At 42.4% G+C, this 16,324-nt stretch overlaps 1 protein-coding gene across 9 annotated transcripts in view; it reads right to left on the reverse strand.

The window, feature by feature from the left end:
• UNC13B (unc-13 homolog B) overlaps positions 1 to 16,324 on the reverse strand; it is a 205,622-nt gene that overhangs the window by 107,421 nt on the left and 81,877 nt on the right. For 2 of the 9 annotated variants that reach the window (XM_052670164.1, XM_052670161.1), the window contains exon 1: positions 2,915 to 3,580. The exons of 4 other annotated variants lie outside the window; for them this stretch is intronic. The gene's annotated coding sequence lies outside the window, so the exon portion shown is untranslated. Of the gene's footprint in view, positions 1 to 2,914; positions 3,581 to 16,324 lie in introns of those variants that run through there. 3 more of the 9 variants (XM_052670162.1, XM_052670163.1, XM_052670165.1) reach the window with 3 other exon arrangements.

Raw genomic sequence — 16,324 nt, forward strand, 5'->3', positions numbered from 1 at the left:
CAGCCCTACTCATAGAACTTTCTGCAATGTTCAAGCATTTCCAATGGTGTTTTCCAAACTTCATCTGGATGTAAAGACAGACTGGTTTCAATAAAGCTGAGCAAAATTCTGTCAGAACCCTTCAATGCAGACACTGCTGAGAGCCAGCTATCCCACCTATCGTGTTTTAGAAAAACGCACTTGAATTCTTCCCAGAACAGTTTGATAGATGAGACAAGAGAACAAAAGGTCAGATTTGGCAAGTCAGTAACCTTGTGGCAGAAAAACTGATCTGGGGAACACAGCATTTTAGCTGAATGAATTACATGGTTCTGCATCTCTCACATCAGCTATCCCTTACCTTTTACAGAAAGCCGTTAAACTGAAGGAAAAAAAGTCTCTGAATACTGTCATGGTATCAACGTAGCTACCAAATGAAGGAAGAGTGGAATGTGACTAACTATGAGGGTAAGAACTCACTAAAATGTTGAAAGCGCAATCAGCGGTGTAAAAAATTCTGTTGAGAAACAGCATGAAATTAAATTTGTGTATCACTGTGTAGTAGAGCAAAGAGATCACACAACCTGCCTTAACTCCTTAATAGCTGATATGGACACCTAAAAAATAGTTAAGTGTCTCAGCTTTCTGTAAAACTGGACTAATGTTGGACCCCCCTCAGCTGACATGAACACAGATGCAACTCAGGCTGCTTAAGTTGAGCCCTAGAGACCCCAGAGAATATCGAGGCACCAGGCAGTGCTACTGCTTCTTAAGTTATGCTCATTCCCTGTGCAGATCCAGCCTTTCACACAGCTTTTCCAGCAAACTTACAGTGTCACTGGCTGGCACAGCAAGGCACCAGTTGCAGCAATAAGTGAGGTCTGTCATTACCTGGGAGCCAAGAATAGAAGATGTCCAGAGAGAGTCAAGGAATTATGAGCTGTCTCCAAATGCAGAGGTACAGGCTGAAAACTGAAGACCATCACAACACACAGCTCATGCTTAGCCAGCAGTAAGCAAAGTCTAAAGCACCTACCCCGAGTGCTAAAACCATCCTGCGCTGAGAAAACGGCAGAAAGGATAACCGACTGCTAGAAAAGAAGAAATTGTGTCTTTTTCTGTAGTTCTTACATAATATTACTTCACTCCTGGCAGCAAATTTGAAACCTAAGCAGCCAGCTATCAGCAATTTAAGAGTAAATCGAGAAGGAATTAAGTTCAGTAGCCTCTATTTCCAGAGTACTCCTGTAGGTTACAAAGGGGTTTAGTACAATGCTGAATCAATTGGGTATCTCCAGAAATGAAACACATGACGCCCTAAAGCACTGTGATACAACCAGCTCTGACAGACATACCTTAAAACAGGTTTCTCCCAGGTTAGGATCCTAAGGACCAAAATACTACATTGAGCAGATAAGCAAGAAGCAACTTTTTGCTTAAAGGAAACAGCACCAAGAACTGAAGCACAAAGACGGGAGAATGCTGACAAGCCGGTATTCAGATCAGGACTGTAGAAAGTCTGCTAGGTTCCGGAGAGAGGCTGCTGCACATTCAGCTAACAGGAGAGCAGAGAGACAGCACTGCTTCTGATAAGGTTCACATACACTGCTATGAGAGCACCCGAAGATGCTAAAAGCTCTGCCTAGGCTAACAGAATGCACCGTACCTTTCCTCTAGCTGTAATCCTATTTACAACAACCCGGTGCTGAAGCAGTGGTGTGAACTCTCTGAGCACTGCATTTCTGAAAAGAGCCACCAGGAAACACTCATCCCTTGGATTTTTTCTCTAAACTCTGACTGCTCATTGTGGAGGTCCAGAGCTGCTTTTCCAGGTAACGGCACCTTAGTTAACAGGGATGGTTTAACAGGGATGGTCAGGGAGGGGAGTGGGAAGCGGCACTCACCGGTCCAAGGTGACAAATTAAGAGCTGCAACTTCTGCTGTCGGAGCAGTGCTAGCACAGCTGCAGTACAGACTGGTGCTACATGATCTTGCTCTCTGCTTCTGACCTGCCCTGCACTCCTTTACAGCAGACACTCAGCAGCTTTCAGAGAGGTTGGGAAGGGGTAATGTAGGCAGCTAATAAAACAATTAGGATTTTCCAGCTTGTGTTGCTGAACGGCAGCACTCTTCATCTAAAATCCTCCTGGGCAAAAGCTGAAGCTTTACTTCTGTAAGATTTCTCCTTTTCATCTTGAGTACAGAAGACCTAAGCATTCTGTATTAATTCTTGATGTTTATCCCCTAAAGGCTTTCTCCATTAGCAAAAGAAAGCTGTCTATATAAAAGGAATGAAGACTGACAAGATATCTGAAACAGTCACACCATCTGCTCTGATTCACCAGCTTGTACATAGCATCCTCATTGCTCCTTCATGCCAGTCATTTCATTTCATCTCATCTCATCAGCTCACAACCTTCTCTGCACTGAAAATCAAGCCAATGTCAAACACTCTGGGTTAAAAGCAAGTCTGTTTTAAGTGACATTTAAGGAAGAATCAAACCAGTAATCTAATTACTCTCAAGCTATTTGCAGTTCAAGGATCAAATATAAATTATACCCAAATCCCCTTCTCTTTAACTCCTCTTCATACAGTGATTTTGATGTCAAATTCCAACTGAGATACAAACCCTCCCAAAAGAAAAGTGTGAGAAGTAAACAGACACAACCACAATTATACCAGCAATAAGACATCTACAATTAGTGTCTAATGGCTGAATACAAAAACTAAGACACACAGCACACAAATGAGTATACCAAGAGAGGTCTGTCTTTTCAAAACATGTTTAAATCCAGTAACCTTCCAATGGAGCTATTATATTACCAAAGTAAACACACGCATACAGCCCACTCAAACTAAAGAACAGTTCTGCTTGTTTGCTGTGTACTTGCAGTTTATAACCAACCACTTTGTTTGTTCCAGTTATTCACTTACCTTTCTGCTTCAAAATAAAATAAAACGTTAAAATGTAAAGGAAATCTATAAAATAGAAACAACAGAATACAACAGCTTGTTCTCATAAAAAAGACAAGTCCTGAAGGATTCCTAATCTTGTTAAAGGTTCACCAAGTAATGAACTTTTGCTGCAGAGATCATCAACATATTGTTGGTGTCCCATCTCAGGTATCTGTGAATGCAGTGTAAGAAGGCACCGAGAGCATCCCGTTCCACAGCAGCACTATGACAAGAAACCGTATAAAGTTGAAGGCATGTTTTGAAAAAAAACAAAACAAAACAAAAAAAAGCAAACAGCTTCTGAAAATCCAAAAAGAAAAAATTAAAAAAAAAAAAGCAGAAAAAAAAAACAGTAGATGCCAATGAAAGTAAAAGCCAAAAAATGCAGAAATCCTGTCAGCTTCAAGGAGTATCCCTCAACAGAAATTCTTTCATTCACCAACACAATGCATCTTTTCCCTTTCCCAGGCAGCAACCAAGTACAGTAAAAACTTCATCTCTGTCTTCAGTTGTGACTCAACAGAAAATATTGTACTTCAGAGGCAGAGAGAAAGCTGTGCAGCTACTGCTACTTTACTCCTCCTCGTCAGCTGCTTGCTGCCAGGCTCCTCACACGCAGCCTCCCCGCTTTGCTCACACATCAACACTCCTTGCCTTGAAATGATTCTCTACTTTATTATCCATTCAGAAGGAAATACAAACTGATGGAGCCAATCTGACTAAAGACAAAACACTCTGCTTTGGCATCACGAGAGCAGGCATAACAATGCAGCTAGTCGATCTGCCTGGCTCCTGGCATCCTCTTGAGCTGCAGAGCAGGGGGCTGGAAAAAGAGCCCCGGACAACATAGTTACCAGTTCCAAGGTGGTTCTCTGCCCGATTTGGCTATATATGTTTATTTTCCTACCTCCTGTTCACCCCAGTCTAACTTGCAAGGCTTAGGGATGCTCTTGCCTAAATGAATCGTATCCAGTTTGCAAGAAGACTCTGCCACCACTGTGGAGAATTGAACACCCATCGATCCTGTACTTCCCCAAAATACATTTCACATTGTTACATAAAGAATGACTGCAGAAATGTTATGTGAAGAATCAGACCCACTCATTTGTACCGACACCTCTTTCCTGGGAAGTGAGCAGCAGCTGGCACTGATGCTGCAAGTAGTGCTTACATTCAGAACACTTCTTATTTGCCCCACAAGCTGCCCCCAGGGCACCCAACACTCCACTCCTAAGAAAGTCTTCCCAGTCCACATTCACACCCTCTTTTCCACAAACTCAGTCGTTGGGTCCTCATGCACCCACCACAAGCACCTCCTTCCCAAATGTTTCTCTGCTGCGCCTTCCTCACCAAAAGCACTAACTAGATGGGAGCTGCACACATTTCCTGGTCTTGCTCACTGCATCTTTCAAAATAATCTTTCTGCAGAGTGGGGTGGATTCTGAAGAGGCCTATATGACTTAGCTGTGGAAATGCCACTATCCTCCCATCTGCTCACATACCTCGCTGTGAGCCAGACCTGCTCTGAATGAGACTTGTTCCCCACCACCACCCATCAAGACTCATACCTATGCCAATACAATGCATTCACCATTTCCTCTATAAGTCCTACTGTGTTCCTCGCTTTGCCCTCACTGCACGCGGTGTTCTCACAGCATTCTGAAGCATCAGCTGACAGCAGTGATGGCAGCCAGGCTCGTGTCCCTGTCCACACACTTATTTGATGGACACAAACACAAGTTTTACAGGCAAGTTTTTACAAGGCAGACCAATGCCACAGTACTTTGTCTTAGCAGGAGCAGCAGTGATCAGTAGTGCCCTTCTGCATTTCCATGTGCAGGCACAGGCATCAAGCCACCAACTGCATTTCAGACTGCTGTAAGGCTGGAGGAGTTCACCAGTATCCTCTGTTCCCCACAGCAGTCTCTCTCTCTTTGCTCTTTCCCCTGTTGCAGAGGCTGGGATCACATCAGATTTTTAGAGATGCTTTCGTTTTAAATGCTTCTAACAGCCTGACCACAGGTTTCTCACTATATGTTTGCACCCTGCCTAGAGGAGAAGACTCCTGCCCAATAGAGGGCATCGGTTTCCACTGCAGTAGAAATGATTTCTCCTAAACAAACCAATTACAGCACTTCAGCCCTGAGCTGAAGCTCCGTATCAAATGCATCCACATAACAATGAAGACTGTCCAACTGAGAAAATAAAAATGCAGACCAGGGTTTACGCAGCAGTTCGTATCTTCAAAGCTCTGCATATGATTAAGACAAAAAAACACCTCGTTGGGGTCCATTCCACAGTAACAGTTAAAAAGAAATTAAGTACCAGCCAGACAACACTCACTGATGTTAATTCTCTGTAGCAACTGGAGCACCCATTACACAGCCTCTTAGCTTTTTACTGCCCTACTTTTCCTACTATGAATGAAGCCAATGCCATCGCTGGTTCTGTTCACATCTCTTCTTTTCTCAGCCTTTACCCCTCCCTGCAGCCATCCATGCCAGACCCAAGCACATCCAAGTCAAATATGCACTGGGGCCAAGCAAAATCCTACAGCCATGGCTTGAAACTGACAGCCTGTGCAGATTTTTGAACACTACTACATAAAATGCCAGTATCTCCATGAGTGCCCTAAAAGAACAGGAGCAGAAATTAAAAAAAAAAAAAAAAAAAAAGAGAGAGAGAGAAAAGAAAAAGTGAGCAAGTTTCATTAAACAAGGAGACTGGATCTGTCACTAATGGAGGTGCTCCTGCAAGCATGTGATGTCTTCCACCACGGCTCACAAGGAGTTGGAGAATGTGGCAATGAATAGACAAAGCACAGGTGCTCTCAAAAGTAAGGACGACTTCAACTTTCAAGCACTTTAAATCCCTTATCTAATACGCAGGAGATTGATACAGGCTCTGTTTTTCAGGGATGTTTTGTTTGTGGAAATAATGAAGATAATTTTGAACTAGGATATGTCTCACACCTAATGAAAAGCCCATGAAAAAGTGTGCTTTACCTCAAGGCTCGAAGCACTGAGTTATTTGCCTTTCTAGAGAAATAAACTTCCACTTAAAAATTTAAATACTTCTTACTGCGATTTTTTAATTCACCAACAGATTTTAATTTTAGGTTGAGCCAGCAGGGAGTTATTAAAACTGATAAAACCAGGCTCAGCTATATAGGCCAAATGCTTTGATGTCTGCAAGGTGTACATTACACTTTCTTCTTTTTTAATCCTTATTATCTTTCTATTTGATTCTAACTTCCTGTAAAGTACTGAATTGCTGATAAAATTGTATAAGTCAGCAATTCCTCCATGAGCAGAAGTGGATTGACCAAAGGAAAAAGAGCACTCTTCAAGCATTGCTCCTGCTCCTCCCTCTCCTACACACCTGCACTCCTTTCTCCCTGAAGGACGCCAAGAAAGAACAAATGAAAAACAAGTAAATCAGTGGGTATTACACAAGGAGAGGAAACAGAGAGAAAAAGGAAACGTCAACAAAGGTGGCCTGAATGGAACAGCAGGGGTAAATTCTGTCCAATTCACACTGAGGTTTAATTCATCTCACAAACGGCCACAGACATTTCTAACCCAAGAGCTCTCTAAACTGAATTATCCTCCTTCCAGTGAAACAAACAAATAGAACCATGTGTCCCAAATGAAACTGCCTCCTGTATCTGAAGACAGAGTTCTCTGTGAGGTAGCTGGGGCTGCACCGGACTGTAGAAGCTCAAATACACAATTAATATCTATCAATTGATCCTGCAGTAAAACCATGCTGTTTATTATCTTCTTCAAAGCCACACTAAGATCAAAATCAATCCACAGTGTAAAGGCTGAAGTGTTAATGAAAAAGCAGCAACTTTCTGTTGTTTGACAGCTATTTCCTAGCGGGGAGTAAACACCTCGCTTGAGGAAAAGGGCATCAGCACAACTTAAGGCATAATCTGGAGGAGATGGTTTGTTTATTCATAGGCATTCATTTAAAGCTGCCCTGTCAATGCCATTTTCATTGTCACAGCCACCCAGTAGTCCCTGGACAAACATGTTCATTAAACATATTGCAGATGTTGCCTTTAGATGAAATTCTCTTCAGGTGAAGTGTCAGACAAAGCAGAATCTTTAGGAAAGGGGAGAGGCAGAGTGCAAGACCAAACTGCGAGATTAGAAGGAAGCAAAGGCACAGGTCCCTCCCACAGCACCTGGAAACTGATAAGGACTAGAGATTAGCCTCAACACACAAACAGAGAAGGAAGAACATATTACCTTCCTGATGGTGTTGGGACTGCTTACATTCCAAGGACAGGCAATGAATGCCCATCTGCTGTGAACAGGCAGATCACAAACAACGCACTGGCTTGTTGTCTTCATGCCAAATATGTTTATGGTCTGTATACTGACATTTATTTGCATACAAGGATGTCTGCTGAACCCTGGGAATAAAGTACATTTCCAAGGCCAAGCATATTACAATATTCAAGGAGTGAGATTTTTATAAGGTTAATGAAAACCTGGAGTTAAAATAGCACTCGTGTTTTTGCAGGATGATGGATGAATTCTCATGCTTCACAGTTCAGGCCAATCTTTATCAGACATGGCTTGAGTGGAGACCTCAAAGCTGCTGCACAAAGTCTTCTCACCTCCTTCCTCTAAGGCTGCTGCTGCCACAGCAGCCAAAACCCCTTTGCAGTGAGCACTCACCTAGTCTGACGTGGGGAGTATTAGGATGCAAAATCCTCAGTGTTCATGAAGTTAGTGAATGTGAAAAGCTCAGAACAAAAATAATCCTTCATTTGGTTTGTTTACTGTTACTGTGTCACTCAAAAAAATAGACTAAGCCTTCACTCAGAGAAGAAGCCAGCCTCCATGTGCACAGGCTGAACCCAGTGACTCCGTTCTTGTCCCCAGATTGCGATTTGTATCCTTGGCTTTGGGAGACGAAACTGAAAACTATCAACTCTGAAAACCAGTAGTCCACAGAAAATGCTACTTCATTCCTCACCCAGTAGGCTCCAGCCACCCAAGGGCCCACGCCAGCCTAATTTCCCAAACACCACACTCCTTCCAGAAGCTGCTGAGACAGTGCCACTTCATCATCACAGCCCACATCAGCCCTCAGAGTCAGGCTGTGAAGCAAACAGGTGACTAGCTCAGGGTGCCTCAGCAATGACAGATACCAAAACTTTTCCTAAATGAGCTCAAAAAAACAAGTGAATGTCTCCAGAGCTTTGGTCCTGGGCTCTGGCTACATAACCCAAAAGCACGGGAGCTTTCCTGGAGCTGAACTGTCATTCACCATTTTTTTAAATCAGAAAGTACAAGCAGAGGATGGACTCTCAGTAAATCTTTCACACTGTCCTCTACAACCCAGCTGTCTCAAAGTTTTTACCAGCTGAATGCCTCCATTCCAGAAACAACGATTAAACTTGCTTTAAAATCAGTGAGCTTGACTATCTTAGATCAACAGCAGTGAGGAAGCATTTATAGCAGAGAAAACTCTCCCTCTGCTGCTTCCTCCTTCAAATTACATCTCTCTCCTTCCTAATGGCATTCATAACATAAGGGCTTGATATTTCATGAAATTGGAAAATTACAATCAATGTCTTAATTGCACACCCAATTAAATAATCAACATCACTAAAATGCACAGGCATCTGAGCAGAGATGAGCGAAGTTGTAATTGCTTTTTTGATCAAGGAACCTGGGAAGGAAAAGTGGCAGATGATTTGAAATGTAGACCTCAAGTAGACATGACAGCCTTCAGGCACAAACCAGTTAAGGCAAGCATGAGAGATGTAAACTGGTAAATATTTCTGTCATAAATGCAGACAGAGAACAGCAGGCTTATCTTGCAACAGTGCAAAGCTAGATTAGAGGTCTGGAAAAGCTTCACACCACGAATTGTCTAGGGAAGATACAAAGTCTCCCAGAAGCTTTTAACAAGTGGTGATCAGAGACATTTTGGAGGCAAATGCTCTCATTCCCTGAGTATACCACCCAGTCTAGCGTTTATTGCTCCTTGGTTACATCATTCCACCACCTGTCTCAGGTAGAAAACCACACGGTAACACACATACCAGCTAGCAGGCATCTGTGTACCTGGTGTCAGAGCAGACCCTGGTGTCAGCTGAGCTCTGCCACCCATCAGGGACTACTGCCCTGGAGATAAGAGACAAAGGTTTGTTATTCCCCACGCGGTGTACGTGGCCACCCGGCTGCCTGCTATGCTACAGCTTGGTTCAGACACAAGAGCTTTTTGTCCTGTGTTCAGCAGAAAAGTTCTCTGACAAAACTACTAGTGCATTCTGCAGAACGTAGGTCCAACAGAAAAGGACCTACAGCAGCTCAGCCCTTTTCTCTGTGCTAACTGTTGCAGCCAATACCCAGAGCACCCAGATCTGCTCCAGGATCCAGCCACCTCCTTCTGCCCAGCCCGAATCAGCACTATCAGGAGATGACAGTCTGCTCACCTCTCACTGCTTGCACTCAGAACAAAGCAGTTGTGGACCCCTCAAAATGCTCAATGTTTATTTTCTTGCCCTGGATAAAGGTTCTGTGGATAAAAAGAGCTTAAAAAAAGTGCAGAGTTATTTTTTTTTTCTTCCCACATTATTTTGGGACCCGATTTTCTTCTTATTGTTTTGTTTTGTTCTACTCAACTTCCTATAGGAGGCAAAGCCCTTTCTCACCCTCTCAAGCCATTTGTTTCCTTTGTGTTGCTCAATGAATGACCATATGTGTTATGAATTAAATTGCACCACGGCCTACCAAATCATCACTGTTACATGTGGTGGATTAAGGACTATTTGATTCACTCTTCACCATATTATTTGATTAATTTAGACATCTGATGTTTCACAGGATTCCCACAGAGTGAAAACGTCCCCACTGGAAGTGAAGAATGAGGGCAGAGACTGGTCAAGACCTTCACCATTTAGACATCATTTCAAAATAGCAAAAGCCAGATTTTTCAGAGTACTAAAGTTTGGAACGCATCACACCCTGTGCAATCTGGCTTCCAGCACTCCAGCTGCTGTTACAATGGTTCACTTCCAGCACCTGAAGTCATATAACCAGAAATGTAGTAATGGATCACTGGGAGAGGCATCCTCCCCTAAAGCCACCACTACGTGGCTTGTATTACCAGTGTGGCAGGAGAACAGCTTGTAGCAAGTTGGAGCAATAGCCAGCTACTCTGCTGATTCAAACTGCTTTCTTTACCTGCATTTTCCTTCCCCTTCACAGTTTTCAGAAAGCATGGAAAGAATCTATGCACTACCTTCACCCTAATGACTGCTGCCTCAAATAATATGACTTTCTCTGTGGGTATGAATAATTTTGTACATTTATATTCTCTGCAGAAGACAGCAGTTGATTAATGAACCAAAATACTCTATAAATACTTGTTATGAGCCACATATATGTCTCAGATTCTGAGGGCACTGTTAGCGTGTGCACTGAACAAGAAAAAGGAACACTGTCACACTAGATGTGACAAAACTGACTCCAGCAATCACACTGGTATTAATAAGCCCAGACACAGCTTCTATGTCTCCAGTAAAGGCATTTGACAGGCTCTGCAAAATGGGTCTGAATGCTGGTCTGAAAGCCCAGCCAGTCTGCTCCCATTATCAGGAAGACACATGGGGAAGGAAGGAAATTCAATGCAAAAAAGTGGGAATATCTAGATTTAGAAAGCCTTTGAAAGGGGAAAATAATGGCACCACAAACCAAAAACTTGCATACGTAGCAGACTGAAGTCAAAGGACTCAGAAACCAATTAAGGCCTTTATCAAGGCTGTGATGGGGAGGACAATCACCCAAACACTGAGCTGGGAGGCTGGGGCACCATTCCTGTAACTGACTCTGCTCTGTGCTCTCAGATCACTGAAGCTACCTTCACCAACCCTGAAGAGAAGTGGATTCAAAGACAGGAGGAGAAATGTAATAACTGTATATTAACTAGCTATTACTTACCACTTGAGCTAAAAATAGAGTGGCTTCATTAGGATGTGTATCCGTGTCACACAAATACAAAGATGCTGTACTTACTTGAAATTAAGTCCCTTACATTAGGCATAACAAAATTCAGACATCTATAGATATTTGTGTAGACAAAACTGGATCCTTTAAGAATCCTTACGAGATACCACAAAAACACATGCATGCATTTCAGGCTGTTGTACTAACAAGATACACTGAATAAAAATAGAAAAATTTAAATAATTTGCAGTAAAATCTAGTATTCTCAGTTTCCGAATAACAGTTTCTCAAAAATGTGTGTTATCTTAAAAGACAAGGTGAGTACTGACTCACAAAAATAAAAACCAGGTGGAAACATGGTGAAAATAAAACTCATCTTTTACATAAAGTGATGCATTTTTTGTCACACATGAGAAAATGCGAAATTCACTTACAGTAGTGGCCAAGGTGAGACTAAATAGATAAACCAGGCCACAGCTAAATCTGAATTCCCTTCTAGATGGACAGCTCTATTATTTCCTCCTCGGTACACATCACAGATGTGTCGTGATATTCTCTGTTGCTTTTCAAGCTCTCCAAAAAAATAATTTTCTGGCATTATCATTTTAAAACTTTTAATAAGTATGGGTTCAATTGCAACTTACTCTACAAATAAGCAACTGAAATCCCAAGGGAAATTTTAAAAATGTTAAGGACAAAACTGTTTATACACTACACCATATTTTCTGAAACTGTTACTACTTAAGCATTTGTCAGAAAACAAAATTGTATCTCTGACAGGTTCATTACCAAGCATGACTCAATAATAAGCACTGTTCCTGCAGAAACCCCTCATGCTGTCTGGTATCCATAATACGTTCTGCACAAACACAAGGAAAAGTCACCACATAAGGGGCTGCAACACGATTTTCACAATTGCATTTCTGTGACAGTCTCTACTTTGCAGATACCTCTCCCACGCACTGGTCATGTTCCGAAGCCCACGGGGTCCCAGAAGGCAGCACAGCAAAGGCAGGTGGGCAGCATGAACAGGGAGAGGCTGCTCTACAAAAAATAGTTACGGAGGCTGCGGATCCGTGGACATTTCTCACCGCCTGCTTAGAGGCTTCTTGGATGATGAATTCTCATTCTTTGTTCCCATAGGCAATTGTCATACAGTAGCTTTCATAAACAGAACCATTTTTAGATTAATTAGGAACAGAAAGGGCAAAGAAACCCGTTTGGAAGCTGTTCATTAACAATTAAAAAAATCACTTTCTGAGTCCTAGCCTGGGTTTGTTCATAACCAGCTTATACCATTCTGTTCCTGCACTAACACTAACCTTTAGCTTAAATAGCTGTTAACTCGCCAATATTTACTCCCCTGCTCTATTAGCACATGGCAGCAACATCCGCTCCCCACTCCCAGCCTGCTCTGCCCACTGAGCCGTGCTTGCCTGCTCCCAGCTCACATGTCCTCAGCACCTCCCCTCCCTGCACTGCCCCAGTATCCCCTCTCCCTCAGCCTCTCCGCATCATTTACTGCCTTTTTGCATGGCATCATCTCAGGGATATTATGGAAATACATCCAGGTGAGACTCCAATGCTTTTAAGGGCTCAACTGCGATCCTCACCTGTCACCATCATGCTTCCACACGCCAAAGAAGAGCAGGGCTGCCTACCTATACTACATACTACAATCCAAAGGCACAAGGCACCCCATACAGCAGGAGATGCAAAACCTACAGCTCCCCAGTAAAATAACATCCAGGCTTCTTCCAGCCCTTTCAGCACTCAGTATATGCATGGTTGAGCTACAGATGAAAATCAAACTATGTCTGGATTTCTTCCCAGCTTCATGCCTATATTATCTTTAATTTTGTGTCATAAAAATGATGACGATGTCAACGCACTCAGTAAATTCTCCCAGTAGAATGAGTAGCCAGCATCTTGATGTTCTCAAACTCCCCTAAGCAAAAGACGCACTGCAAACTCAGCTGGAGGACCGTCTGGGGAGGGTGCAGCTGTTTACTTTTATTATCAAAATCCAATGAGAGGAAGAATCGGTCTTAGCTTTACCATGTACAAGTTTTAAACAAAGCCAAAGGGAACCACCATAAAACCCTCTCTGAAAGTGCTCATGATTAAACATCACAGACATGAAAATGAATTTACAGTTTGAACCAGATCGGGCTCATCTGATCACTTCTCCACAATGTCACAAAGTTGTTTGGACTCTGAATATAAGCAGAGAGTAGACAACTTGTTGGTGGCCAGGATACAGGTTAAAAATCCTGTTTGGATGCTAAGATGTCTAGATACATAGAAAGTTCTCGTATCACCTGGAGAAGAGCTATCTTTCAACAGACAGCATTTATTTGCTATACCACAAGGTCTCTGTGTGGCTTGAATTCAATAAATCATTGGCATTAAAGTGGGGGGGGGGGGGGGGGGGAGGGAAGCTATTCTATTTCTCTGTTTACATACTGAACATCAGTCAGAACTAGAGTCCTGCTGTCTTCAGGCATAGCATTCAGCATATATATAGTATTTTGACCTATAGATGACACTTTTACAATAGGGAGAAGAATAAAAAAAGAAAAAAGTAATCATCTTATTTAAATCCAGGTGCTCAGTGCTAGAGAATTTCTACTACAACAATTCTTACACAATTCCAGAAGCATGCTCAGAAGCATGCACAGCACCCTGCCCTACATCTATACAAGTTGTACGAACATGAAGGTTGGAAAAGTGAAAGGAAAACTACAGGAAAAGAGAAAATGATTATATACTAAACTTATTTTCTGATCTATTGCCTTTTTCTCTGAAGTTATGATACTATTCAAAGCATTTGCTAACATTGCAGTAATAGTTAGTGCCTCTTTAACGATGTTCTCAGCCAGCCCTGTTGAGCTCATCTTTAGCCAAAGACTTATGCTTTGTAAGCCAAAGCCCACTGCTATTTCTCCAGTGCAGCATTTCTTGTACAGATTGTTTCAGAAATACACAACACTGGGAAATATCCCCTCCTCCCACACAGAGCCTTAAAAATAAGAGTGTGAAGTCTGGCTCTCCCAACAGCCAATGCTATTTTTAATAGTTGCATATGTGGCAGGTAGGAGTCCCCCACCCACCTCTCCCTTTGCACCCCTATTCTGAGCAAGAGGAACTGACCTCCTCCAATGCTAGATGACTACCTCCACTTTCATTGCTTAGCAGCACATGCAAGTGCAGGTCAAGTGGCCAGGATGCTGCAGGCTCCTGAGCCACATTCCGCATTAGACATAAACTTCTGTAAACAGAGCACACTGCTACAATTCCTTCTGTCATTAAATGCCCGAAAGAAGGTTTAAGAAGGGGAGTTTTGCATGCGGTGGCAATGGCTGCCTGAGTTCTAAGAGCTTTAGTAATCAATCTTCAGGCACTGCTATGCTGTTATGAGGACTTTGTTCACTCTCCAGTCTGGGAGTCCATTTTTCCTAAAAGCTTCAGACAACTGCTGCATCAAGACCTGGGAAAAGAAAAGCACTTGCTCAGTGACCAATTTGGAGAGGTACTGATACAGACCTGAATGCAAACTGGACAGCAGCAGACAGGGGAAAAACACTTACTGTAGTTCATCCTGGTTCTGAGATGTTCGGTGCTCAACAGAGAGTCTCTTTTGTCTTCTACAGCAGTCACTTGTTTCAGACTAGCACAGAAATTGCGGCGATCAAATTGAGCAAAATGATGCTAGACACAGAACGGCAGTGTTTCTGGGCACACTGTCTAACTGAGAACCTAGGTACAGCATGAGATGTAAAGTCAGTGATCCACACTGCCAACTCACTGCTGCCACTCGTCTTGCTCTCTGCTCAGCAGTAGTGCAGTCCCAGTGGAGAGGAAGGCAGGTGAGTCGAACACCTCTTCCTTCAGAAAACACCATCTTGTCAGAATCAAGCCCTGTATCACAGGATTCTGATGAATGTCTAAGGGTGTATTTCTGAGGCACAGGATGTCTAAACAGAGAAGGAAGAGCCAGGAAAGAGACACTACCAAGATTTACAGATTAGCACTCAGTGCATTACTCTAATATCTGGAAAGCCTAGGTTAAAACCTCTGCATTCCCAGTATCCAGTATTTGTGTGTGTGACTTTGTCAGTCACAGGACAGGAGCAGATTGTTCAGGGAAATTTGATTATTTAAGCTTAATGTGCAGTGCACAAAGCAAGCTGTACCTCATTGTGGAGCATCCAGTGCTTCTAAATGTATTCTACATGTTGCTCAAACATCTTCCTTTTCTTGCTAAGGAAGTCAATGGAATAATCACTCAAATAAAACTAAAATGCACTTGGATTCCCATTTAAAGACTTTGCAGTTACTTTGACTTGTAGATGTGTGGAGTTTACAATACAGAACTAGAAAAGCAAAGCTTTAGTCCTGAACAATACCACAGATTAGGAAAAGAAAGAACAAGTCAGATTTTTTTGGCTCCTCATGGAGGATTTCCCTAGGTCTTGCAAGTCTGCAGGAGGCTTTCAATTGAAAAATAAAACACCATGCCAGGAACATTGATTATGCACTCCTATCCACTCTGAAAACACCAGGTATGGCTTTTAGGAAAACTTCCCATTTGTAACTTTCTTTTCCCCTCTAGCTGCAAGTGGGAACTCTGCTTTCACTGCAGGGGACAGATGTTGCTGTATCTCAGCGATACAGGCTTTCAACACCAAAACTGTATTTTAGCAAAACTGAACACAGGTGTAGCATTACTGCAATGATATGCTAGCAGAAGCTCACAGAAAATCTGGTTAGCAACTAAACAGACTTCTGTCTGTCGTGGTCATTATGAAGAGCACTTCTGACCAGCATGGTACTTCACAAGAAATGCATTTATCTTAATTTTAGTGTAATTATTCTAAAAAGGGTAAGCCTTCTGATTTTTCCTACTGGTAATAAGGTTATCAAAAATCTGCTCAAAATCACAACAGCAGCATTAATGAAGGCACAACACTATTTTTGTGCGCATGCACACAAACAACTTTTTGCTATAACACTGAAAGTAAAGCAGGTTGAAAAATGATATTAGATTGCAGAGAATCTTAGAAATGCTAAATAAACATACATTCTACTTCAAATAGATGTGCAGATATCCAATTTAAGACACTAGGAGATGAAGGAATGTTCATCTTCTTCAAGCAGAACATGTCAGCCAAACCTTCCTTGAGAGGGAAGCAGTCAAGAGACAGCAGACACAGGTTTTCAAGCAGCAGAAAATCACCTTGCAGTAAAAGCTGCCTTGCATGAGCCAACAAAGGTCTTTGGGATATTCCACAGGATCTGCCAATGTGCAAAGTGAAATGCAATAGATGGAAGGAAGATCAGAACATGGAGAGATGCCAGGAGGTTGCCACTACTTTTGTATTTAATTACTGCTGTGTAGTCTCCAAGGAGTCAG

The sequence above is a fragment of the Tympanuchus pallidicinctus genome, unplaced genomic scaffold (genome assembly GCF_026119805.1).
Source record: "Tympanuchus pallidicinctus isolate F22 unplaced genomic scaffold, pur_lepc_1.0 scaffold9, whole genome shotgun sequence".
In the NCBI taxonomy this organism is placed as follows: domain Eukaryota; kingdom Metazoa; phylum Chordata; class Aves; order Galliformes; family Phasianidae; genus Tympanuchus; species Tympanuchus pallidicinctus.